This window comes from Genypterus blacodes, unplaced genomic scaffold, assembly GCF_046128005.1.
Source record: "Genypterus blacodes isolate CSIRO-AG114 ecotype Tasmania unplaced genomic scaffold, CSIRO-AGI_Gbla_v1 ptg000067l_1, whole genome shotgun sequence".
Classification (NCBI taxonomy): domain Eukaryota; kingdom Metazoa; phylum Chordata; class Actinopteri; order Ophidiiformes; family Ophidiidae; genus Genypterus; species Genypterus blacodes.
Window position 1 is genome coordinate 12,709,736 of NW_027466879.1, and position 10,267 is coordinate 12,720,002.

A 10,267-nucleotide genomic window follows, 5' to 3' on the forward strand; every position below is an offset into this window, starting at 1 on the left:
TCACCACTCTGCAACACACGGGAATCACACCGAGCTGACATTCCATTACCTGAGAGAAAAGAGAGTCAAAACAAAGAATATGTTAAGGAGAGCGAGACTTCAATACAGCAATATGACTATAATTAGCAGAGAAATGAATGGCTGATGTTAAATTTGGGGAGATGGGTTCTGCTTCCGGAGGCCATTGTTCACCGGAGACAAGTGTGGCGTCTCCTTGATATTACATGCTTGACCTTTCCACTCTGCTGCTCCTCCGGCAGCGGCGCCACATTTCCAGAGCTTCTTTAAATCAATTTTCTTTTGAATTATTTGAGCTGCTTAAAAATCACAAAGCAAAGCAGCGACTGGGAATGAAAAGCTTGTTTTCTTTCAAAACTTCAGACGCACCTGACAAATATCAGTTGTATATATAGTAGAGAGATGCAATCATAAATGCTCACCGTTGTGTTGAAGTGCACACATAAAGCCTTTTGCTGCCTTCTGACAAGGCGGCACTCAGCCTTTTGTGTTGTGTTGTAATTGCAACACTAATCTGTTCTTCCCTTTTCTTGATTTGAAAGTGCACACAGGGTCAATTACATGTTAGACGTATATGATGATGTATTGTATGTGAATATGTTCCATTCATCTAAATCCAAGGGAGCCACATTTAATTACTGAAACTCAATGAGTGAGAAAACAGAGCAGCACATCATAGTCTTCAATTGATTTATATACATTTTCTTTTTAGTATTATTTTACTTATTATGTTTACTTTTAGAATATAATGCAGAATATCTCAAGGATCTCACTGTAAGGAATAAATCTACATAAAACAAGAGGAAGTCAGTTGGCTTGTGGGGCCTTGAGGCAATAGTAAGTTAGGAAAATACGTGTAAATATTTATCGAAATATAAAATATTATACTATTACGTTTTTAAAGCGAGTCTGAAATCAAAGTGACAGCAGCAATATGCCGCCATGTATTAACGAGCTGCTGGTAATTGGGGAATTGAATGAACGCGTGGGTGTTTAGTTTGATTGGATTGTAGCAGAGGAAGTGTGTGTGCGTGTGTAGGTGTTTGTGTGTGCTGGTGTTTTGAGCGAGTCTCTTGGTTGACTGGCGTTATTGCGTGGGCCAGGCCTGCTGCTGTCTGTCGTGCCTGTCAGAGTCATGAGAGGATCACTTTATCATTGTTTGTCTGCCTTGTCTGACGCTATTGAGTAGGAGGCGTCCCTTAGGGAAATCGGCCCGCGCTGCTGTATTTGCTGTATGCTCCATTTTGACTCGGCTGCTAGCTTAGCTTTATCAGGATTCCTGTTTTCAGCCTGTCAAAGTGCTGAGGGAGGTTTGTTTCAGGGCCTCATGTGGTATCAGACGGTATGACGGCTTGTCAGGCCCTGAATGTTGATCACACATTCTGATCATAAACCTTTCACAGTGTCTTAAATGTGTAACTTTTCCCCTTTTGATGGGATTACTCACTTATGTTCTCTGCTTTAAGGGGTACTTTTTGTAGGTATTAGTATGTTTTAAACTCTTCCTTTGAAAATGAATAATAATATCCTATACAGTATAAACATATGAGGACAAAGGCACAGAAACACAACACATAATTCTTAACAAACATGTGTACCATCTTTATCACAAATGTCTATATGTATTTGTAAATAATGTACGTTCAACTCAAAGAATGCTGATTTATAAGCCATATATATAGATAACATGTAAGGTTTTATACACTATGTTTTGTATATATACTGGATATAATGTACATAATATGGATTCTTTTCTTTTCTGTGAAACTGGCAGGATCACCACCATAATAAAAGATAACAGTGCCATCACCATCATTCATTCAAGTAGATAAATGAAAAATAAAAAAAAGGAAATTATGAGCGCTATGAGTCTAAGCACGGGAAATCGCAGCCTTATTCTAAATCAGTAAACGCAAGTGAAACCGTTGCAGCTTCCTGTGAAACTGAAGCGTAGCACAGCGGCCCAATGAAACGAGGTTAATGAGTTCTTACTGGTGTTATCATTAACAGGCAGCATGTCAGCTGAAACAGGACAGTTTGCATGACTCAGACTAACTTTAGCCTGCTGGGGAACGAATGAACCAACGGCTCAGTGGGAATTACAAAGGCGGTCATAGTTGTACAATATGGATGACTCAGTGTCCGATTGCACATTTGTCACTGCGGGGAAACTGTCAAAGCAGCTGCTACTTGAGATAGTGTTAATATCCACAGAAAGCTGAGATCTTACAGCTCCACCACCATCATAATCTATATTATATTACCTTCACGTTGATGCTAAGAGTTTGAAACAAGCTGCATCACATCTAGCGCAAACTCTATTCTTAGTAAATAAAGATACAAATAAGGACCCGACTCTTAATGTTCTCCTGCAGCATCTTCAGAGGCTTTATTACAGGCTGGAGTGAGGGAGATCCTGCATCCGTCCCTCCCTCCCAGCGCAGTATCATGTAGAACACACAGCTCCAGGGCGATCCACAACGCAAAATTGATTAATATTTGCTTTCAAAATGACACGGCTTGATGCATGGGCGCTCTCCACATGTAAATGAACACTTTAAAGGAGATGAATAGCCTCAGCGGAGGATTGTAAAGTTCAAGCCGGAATTTGCATATTTATATTACAAGTAACTGATAATAAGCGAGGCAGCAGGACGTAAATGCAATCCGTTTGTCAATGTACACTTCCTACATTACAAAACTAGAGCTTATTAACTTCCCACCAGCTGATATGTGCAATTACTTGCCACAATGGCGTCCTGAAGATGTATTGTACGGCACTTTGACAGTATAATACAATTTAGATGAAAGCGCAGACACCAGACAATTGATGATACGTTTAAGATGACACACCAAAGCCTGCGAAAGAAAATAAATCACATCGCAATATTACCACTATTTCTAACAAAGACGTATTAGAAATAAAACTGTGGATTAAAACAACTATGAACTGCGTATAACAACCTGCAAATGTTATGAAAGCACTTTAACGTTTCCTTTTGTGCACCGTGGCAGTTTAATTTTGTGCTGCAGTTGCTGGTTTGAATTGTTCAAGTGTATACCGCTGAAGTTCCATTGGGCCAAGCACTGAATCCCAGTGGTTCCGGGCTGTGAATGAGAGCAACCGTGCTGCTTACTCAGAGCTTAGTCTTCTTTTATGCTGATATAAAGTACTATAATAGCTGGTATCAGGTGCCTCTTCAATAGCCTATGAGATGTGAGGAACATATGTCGCATGAAGCCTTTGGATGAGAAAGATGATACTGCTGAAGCAAAACACAATATATGAGTAATCTAATATGTGCCATATGTTGACCATACATAAGTCCTTCTCTCATTGCTAAAGTGAAAAATGAAATCAAATATCACAAATGAGGAGAAGCCATTAAATTAATATGATAGACACTAACTGAGGTGTAACACAACCCCTCCTGTGAATGGAGCATTTTTGTTTGGCTGACACTCAATATGTGGAGTTGTGTTTTCCTCCCCCCCCCCTCTCTCTCTGTCTACCTTCCTCTCTCTCCTGCTCCCTCCCTCTCTCTCTCTCTCTCTCTCTCTCTCTCTCTCTCTCTCTCTCTCTCTCGCCCATCAGGTGAATTGCTCCTGTTGAGCTCCTTAACAAGTCATTATGCTGCCGTGCTTGGCCGGGACTCCAGGTGCTAAAACGCACTTGGCTAAGCCAGCAGGCCTCCACGTCTTGGCCCTGTTAAAGGGAACTCCATGTCTGTTTGCAGCCTTGTACACACACACACACACACACACACACACACACACACACACACACACACACACACACACCTTTAACCTAACTTAACTCAATCCTTATTCCCTCCAGTCTAAACGTTCTTTTCCTCATGTGTCTGATCTTGTGAGGTCTTTGTTCAATGGAAAAAAACAAGAACACACACACCACACCACACACACAAAAGTTGGATGCCAACACTTATTAAAAGTGCTTATTACAGTATTAAACATGTATTCTACTAAATGGCACAGAGCTGTTTATTCAGTGCTTGACTGTGTGACACATCCACCCTCAGTATCTAATAAGAATGTTAGTTTTACTAATAAATTGGACATAAAAATGTAACAGGGAACAAATCCATGTTTAATTTAATTTGTTGTGTCTATTGGAGAATGAAACTTTCTCTTGGTGTAATTCTGGCAAAGACAGACGGCGGTGGTGATTCAGCCCAGACATAAATCTTCATCATCCTAACAAGAAGAGACAGGAAGCAATTTGTGCGATTTACATTTTTTCTCTTTCAAATATGAATGAAGTACAGACATATCTGTGAAGTCACGATGACGGAGCTAAATCTAATCAAAGTGGAAAATGAATGTTAACAAGCTGGTTACAACTGAAGTCTCATCGTGAGCGAGACCTTCTGTCACGTTAATTCAATTCCTGATCACGATGAACTCCACAGAACACAGTGGCTTCTGATCCATAAAGAAGGCCTTTAAGGGAAAGCATTGCATGTTTGAGAGGGGAAGATATGTCCTGTAATTGAATAATAAACAATGTCTAAATCACATTATAGTCAGCCAAAGCAATTGGATTAGAGGAAAAATGCAAGTTAATGACATAATAATAACATATAAAGAAAGGATTGAGAGCAGAATGCTGGTCATTGGTGGGACAGGAAGCGTCTGTACGAATGTGCCACTCTCAGCCTGCATGTTCCAACAATGAAGGTTTCATACACAGGCCAGTGAGCAGAGGCCCCGATCATCTAAGTGATATGATCACAGCAGAAGCTTTAATATTTTATATCATGAAGGGAGACAAAAGCACAGAACCATACAAGGAAATGCTAAAAAATGTCCAATCGAGCCACAACAAATGTCTAGAATTTATTTACATGAAGTGAAGACAACTTTCATAAAGCCTGAAGAGAGTCTGAAGAAGGATTAAAACATTTTACAAGGTTGACTGATAAGTGTGTATTCTCATAGCCACACACACACACACACACACACACACACACACACAAACACACACGCCACCACGCGCACCCACTCCACAGACACATTCTCCCACTGGAGGAATTAAGGGAGACGAAGGAAAGAGCGAATACCTCAGCTTGGCTACCCAGCATGCCTTGTCGTGCATGGTGTAATCTGATAATATCAATCATAATTGTGTTAGATGTAATCCATCTGACTTTCAGTTTGTCGGGGTCAGGGTAGGAGGCAAGGCCCCACTTGCCATCAATTATCAGACATAAGAGAGTAGTGGATGGAGCTCTCGTCTATAAATAATATGGCGGGGGCCCCAGCGCTGCCGATCGATGCCGTACAGTTCCACTGTCATGACTTAAATGGCAGCTGGCTTTCTTGGCTCTGCAGATCAATAGCGTGTCTCCTCAGGGCTCAGTCTGGGTCCAGGTCACGCCTGGTGATGGGGACGTACACGACACCTCTGTTGTGATTGGAAAAATGCAAGCCTTTTTGGGTTATTTAGTCCCACCACAGGGCGCTCGTTCTGCCCGGGCCTTCAGGGGACACCTGTTGAGATCTCCTGATCGTCAAACACTAGCGAGGGCCGGTCAATAGAGGGCGCCACTCCTCGCTAGAGGGAAGAGTCATGTAGTGTTCGCATCAAAACCTTCATCAGCACAATGTTACCACCTTGTTTAACCACCTTGTGCGATTTGTCCTCAGTAACACTTCCACTGAGCTGTGGCTGCATGAGGGAGCAGCTGTTTGACTTAGAACACCATAATCGTAGTTGGGTCACTCGGGTAAAATCATCTTCATCATCTTCATTTCTCCCCATCTTCATCTTCATGAAACTAAGGACCTGTTGTCTTTTGAATTGAAACTCCTGTAACAGTTCATCTACAGTTCAGACACATTTAAGGTGACACAACAAAGGCTGTAAAAGACAATAAATCAAACAGCAAAATCTCTCTATAAAGCTGTACAAGAAATAAAACTGTCCATTAAAACAACTATGAATTGAATTTCACAACCAGTAAATATTATGAAAAGATCCCTATTAAAATAAAAAGGCATTCACTTTTGTGTACTGTGACAGTTTAATGTTGTTCTGATGCAAAGTGAGCACAGCAGTTCAAACAGTCTATGACAGGATTTGATCTGAAGGTTTTCTTTAATCTCTGCAGTCATCGCGGAGTGGATTTTATTTTCCTGGACTCTACTCCAGAGACAAACCGTCCTTCCGTTTTTTGGAGGGTGAAATAACAAGAAACTTTCCAGTATGATGTCACTTTTCTCCTTTCAAAAATGCATTTAAACAATAAGGACCTCTTGTTCTTTCTAACAAAATGCCAGGAACACTTTTATTTTCCACTACCAATAAGGACCTTCATTTACTTCTTAATGTATTTCATGTGTATCCTAACAGTAATCTCTTCTCCTTCATTCCACTGATCACAGCGTCTTCTCCTACACCCAGACAGACAAACATTGAAATCATTGAGAACATGAACAAAACGTCCTGCAGTCATACAATTTGTTCTGTGCATACATATTTTTTTTCTCAGCACAATTTGGGTTTGGCAAATCCTGGACATTTTATCCCTCATGTTCCCAGGGTGTGTAAACAAGGAAAGTGAGCCCTTTAAATTCCAAACAGGGTGGGTTGAAGTGATGTCTAATTGAAAAACATGAAGAGGCACAGCTGCTCAGTCTGAATGTCAATGGAAGCAGGAATGACAGGCAGCACAGCAGGCAACCAGGCCCAGATTGCTTGGCCAAAAGACTTACGAGACACATAAACAAACACACACAAACCAAGTTCACATGGAGACACAGACAACAAGCCCAACTAGCTAGAATGGACAGACACAAAAAAAAGAGCAACAGCCACATAAAATGACGAAGATGGGGGGAGATATAAAGTCTTCCTCTTCAATACAAGGTTAACAAAGCTTCACCTTGAAAACCAAGATGACGTTTATCATACAGACAATGTCTCAAGAGTGTTCCTCCTTTGAAACAAAACAAGAATAAATCATCAACGTCGGGGCTAAAATAGATGAAATGTAAATACAGCAGGATGTTTACTAAGAAGAAAAATGCTGTAACAACATCTCCTGAGTGCACACAGAGCTGAGATCAGATTGTTTTGGGGAGGAAGCAGCCTGACTGTAATGGCCGGAGGTGTGAGAGATAAAGTGCATTTGTAATTAACAGAGATATGGGTCAGTAGGCAACTAAGACCTTGTCCGCCATGTGGCCCATTACCGCCTTTCCTTTCCCTCCCTGTTCTTGTTAAAGGAGAGAAGAAGAAGGAAGTGGGATTATCATCTAACAGAACTGAGAAAAGTCTGTTTAATTTTTGACTCAATAAATTAATCAATCAATACCGTGTGAACCTCTCAGTCAGGACCACAAGGAGCTCCTGGGAAAATGCCTCCGTTAATTGTAGTCTGCAGCTCTAAATGTTCATAAATAGATGAAAGTGACGCATTATATAGATTTTCATGTTCCTGTTTTAATTCTGTGATCTATTTTCTATTTAATCTTTGCTACAGTTGAAATGCCATTCACAACTGTGCACACTGAGTGAATCCATTACCTTTTTCGGGACACTCACTTAGTCAAGTTGTTTACAAACTTTGAGGACAGTTGAGTAGGTCTTTCTATCCGTCTTCTGTCTTCACCATACACTCCCTACGATATTGCGCAACGACATGTTTTTGTTCTTTTAATCAGTATATTTGGGTCTTGATGTTATGGGGCTTTTTTCTAGCATGTACGTGTTTTTATTCTCCTCCCTTTTTTCACAAGCGAAAAACCCAAAAGTTGTTTTGTGTAAAGGGTTATTTCTGATCCATAAAGCATCAACTTGTGGTATTTAAATGTTTCCTAAATCCCCTATTTACAACATAAAAACATTTTAAAGTACGTCTAAGTGGACCTAATAACTGAAATCCTCACACATTGTACAGCTTCACTCATGCTATGTGACTGATTTAAGGATGTCTCACTGTACTTTAACCTTGTGGAGGCTCAGTCAGGTTCATTAGTTTTTATATTGTACAGGACAGTTACTCCAATATGGCAGGTCAGGTTTCATTTCATGCAAGAAATATGGAGCCAATACTGTGGCTACCTTGAATGGTGGCTCAGGTACAATGCACTGAGTTGTTTCTTAACCCTCGTTCCACTTCAAACAGGAACTTTGTGTAAATAAATTATCCATCACTACTCCACAGCCCCGACCGTGATGCTGTGTGTATTGTCTACAGCTCCTTTTCCAAAGAAGTAATTGAGTGTGGAGGGCTGATGATGCTGGAACACAGGGAAAGTGTGTGTTTGCTATTTGTGTTTCTGCTCTGCTGCTGCCATAGGACACACATGGCCCAGGCCGCCCCTGGAACTAATGGAGCTTCCTCCGGGTCGCTTTTCCCCTCAGATAGGCACAGCCAGGGGAGATCCGCCACCCAGGGCCTGGGTTTACACCCCTCCTCCACACCCTGCTGCCTCCGCCTGTTCTCTGCCCCAGTGCCCCAGTGCCCCTGCCTCCCACTCCTGCTGTGCCACTGCTGGGACTGAAGCACGGCCAGGGCTTCCAGTCTGCTGTGCAGTGCTCACACCCTGCCGGGCGCACAGGAGGGAGGTGCGGAACTTGATGAGCAAAGTCACACTCGTATCTGCCCTGCGAGAATAGACGACGAAGGCCAGTTGAATAATTTCTGTACGGGAGGTCTGTGCACAGAGGCCGAGACACGGACACGCTTAAATCTAACCAGGCAATGAGGCTGGCAGGGTGTGATGGAGCAGAGGGTGGGTGACCCTTTGATAAGCCTCTGTGGAGCTGAGCACTCCACCTCTCTGACATTTGGCATGGCCTGGAAGAAAAGGCAAGGAAAGTAAAGAACGCAAAACAACAACACTCCTTAATGTCAATAATAGTTAGATGTAACAACACACAGATCTGACCATCCAGCCGTCACATATACTTTTCCTAACAATACAAGGGAGCAAATGCTCCTCCTCCAGCTTTGTGTGTGATGGATGGTACGTGTGTGTGAGCAGGTTATAAAAAAGTGAACTTCCACACCACGGAACTTGTAAAACATAGCGAGGGCTACACCCTCTGCAGCCACACAGCAGGATCCAATTAGGACTCTTATCTACTAATTATGTCCCTTACACATCTGCATTCCAGAATGTAAAAAAAGCGCGCTGTCCTCTCTCGGTAACAAGCTCTCGAATTAATGAGATTGCTCTGTAATTGAACCTCTTCATGGGTCCCTTGGCAGAGAAAATATGCTAAGTTAAATTTGTATTAACAGAGCATCAATCATAGCTGATCAAACGATAAACACAGCTGATGATCACAGGCACAAAGTGGTAGAACCTTTATGTAAATGTGCTGTCCACCTTTGAGCTGAGGCACTTGCCTGGGTGAGGAGTTAGAGAAGGAGAGATGCGAGGAGAGAAGAGAAACTGTTCCACAGTACCAGAAAGGGTCACTGTGGGGCGCTGTGCTCCAGATGTCGGCCTCTGTTCAGCCAGAAAACTCACATGAATATACAAAAACAGCCACTATGTACATGTCTGTGTGTGTGTAAATGTGTTTGCGGGCCACACTCACACACACAAACACTTGCACACAACAAACAGTCAAGGCAGAAACCTAAGGCTGTTTCGAAGAGGAGTGTAAAGAAATATGCATGTCAACATTACACAGAAAACACACTCACAACAGTGTCATGGACTTTATAATTATTATCTTTATTCCTATTATTTTTAAGTTACTCATTGCAGTTTATGACCTTGATATGATACCAACCAGTCCAGATGCTGAGCATAGAATGAGGTCGCACACGCTGTATAACAGTTCTGAGTCTCCACGATCAATCAGGTTTTGTATCTTACATTTGATTTCCAGTTAAACAAAGTCACAAGTTCCAGTATGTCGCAAAACTGAAGAGTTCATTCAGTTTCTTTGAATCCTTTTTTCCATGAATCGTTGGTAAATTGGCCTCTGTGTGCACAACACAGGAGTTCTGTGCCAAAATCAGGATGTTGTCATAAAGGGCATCAGTTGTTCTGTAAACACAATAAATAAAATAACTGCATTTGCGTTTATGATTGTGTGAATCTGTATCAAATTATGAAATGGACAATAACATTTAATAGATCTTTGATAACGACTATTTATCTTAACTTTGAACTTGCTTTTACATCATTTTTGGTTGATAAAATTGCCTTAAAATGTAATTCTCAGATTCTCATCACTTACACACTGTAACCTTGTAGCAGT